Source organism: Tauraco erythrolophus, chromosome 4 (assembly GCF_009769465.1).
Source record: "Tauraco erythrolophus isolate bTauEry1 chromosome 4, bTauEry1.pri, whole genome shotgun sequence".
Taxonomy (NCBI): domain Eukaryota; kingdom Metazoa; phylum Chordata; class Aves; order Musophagiformes; family Musophagidae; genus Tauraco; species Tauraco erythrolophus.
Window position 1 is genome coordinate 41,283,543 of NC_141468.1, and position 1,652 is coordinate 41,285,194.

Genomic DNA, 1,652 nt, shown 5'->3' on the forward strand with positions numbered 1-1,652 from the left:
CCTGACTCTCTTTGAGTGTATCAAATTAAAAAGAACTGAGGGTGGTAAAAAACGGGTGAGAGACGTACTAAACAAAATGGCTTAGGCAATGTTTGCGCTTGCTCTGCCTGTAGCTGCTGACCCTGTCTGGTTTTCTTCTCAGTAGGGCCTGTTGCTGTTTGCTGTTGCCTCTAGTGCAGTGTAAGCTTCTTGAGCAAAGGCTTTGTGACCTCTGCATCTGCAAAGCACCTTGCCAGACACGGGAGGAATGAGTTGGTGCCAGTCTCACTGACTGAAGCAGACTTTAGGTCCAGTTGAACCCTGTGTAAAAGGTGAGAAACAATTTTTTACCATCGATGCGAGGGTGGAGAGAGCACCAATCTGTAATGGAAGGCTTGCGAGCAAAGTAAAATGTTCTTCTGCAACGCAAACAGCGGGAAAAAGAAGGAAGAAATGTGCTGCATTGCTAGTGTTTCCAAGTTTCACACATCTTTATTAATGAATTTCAAGATCAAGACAATAATTTTGTTACAATTTGTTTGCTGATTACACTTGAAACTGGTTGGTCCACCAAGCAAAGTAGTTTGTTTTGTTATTAAAATGGTTTATTTTAGAATGTACAATCAAGTCTAGTTCAGTACATTTTCTAAAGTAATTCGTAAACTTGTTACAGAATGTGAAAAGCCAGCTGGCAAATTCCTTGTTCAAAAATGTAGATTCCAGGTTTGCCAGAAATCTCTTCGCTTTGATATGTGTGGAAACCAGGCCAAGCATAATTTCAGTATGTTTTTAGGGTGTTTTCCAATTAACCAAACTATAATAAAGCATTTATAGATGGTTTGGGGCTGTCTGTATTCAGAGATGGGTTTGATTCTTTAGTGCAGAAAAGTAACATGACACCACACCGTCCTGAAATGCAGGATATTATATTTATTACCAATGTCTTTCCTTTTTTTAAGATAATGCAAAATAAATTATCCTGAAACAATGGAATTCACAGTGCTGTATATGCACTGATTGATTTAAATTGCATTTAAATCTTCTTCTTATAGCTAAGAGATAGGAATAGCTGATGTGGAGGAAGCACTTTAGTAAATATGTCAACCACTGAGATACTAGGATCTTTGCCTCATGCTTTTTTTTCACTGCTGTTGTATACTAGCTACTTCAATATATATACATTACTGAACACACTGTTATTCAAGGTAATATGATGTAAGAATGCTAAAATGCTTAGGCTGGTAAGAATATTTTCGTATGAGTGCAGCATAAATGATGGAATCATAAAAATGGATCCATGTGTAGTAAAAGTTACAGTACATTCACAAACTCATGGTCTTGAAAAGAGGAAAATACTGTTTCCAGTTTTCTGGAAAATAAAACTAGCTGGGACTGATGTAAATGTACATTCCTCAGTAACTGGTCTGTATAATTTATTGGATCCCATTGTTTAAAAAAAAATAAACATTTAAAGCCTGTGTTGCTACATAACACATTTGAATAGTTTTGAGCTCAAGTGACTTCACATTTCTATACTGCTTGAGAGGTCAACCATCCTCCTCCTTTATTTCCTGTAAAGTAAATATAGGTATTTTATTTTGTCTTACTGATACTTACTCCGGATTTAGATCTACTTGGTGCTGTTCTTCAGATGCATCAACAGATGTGGTTTC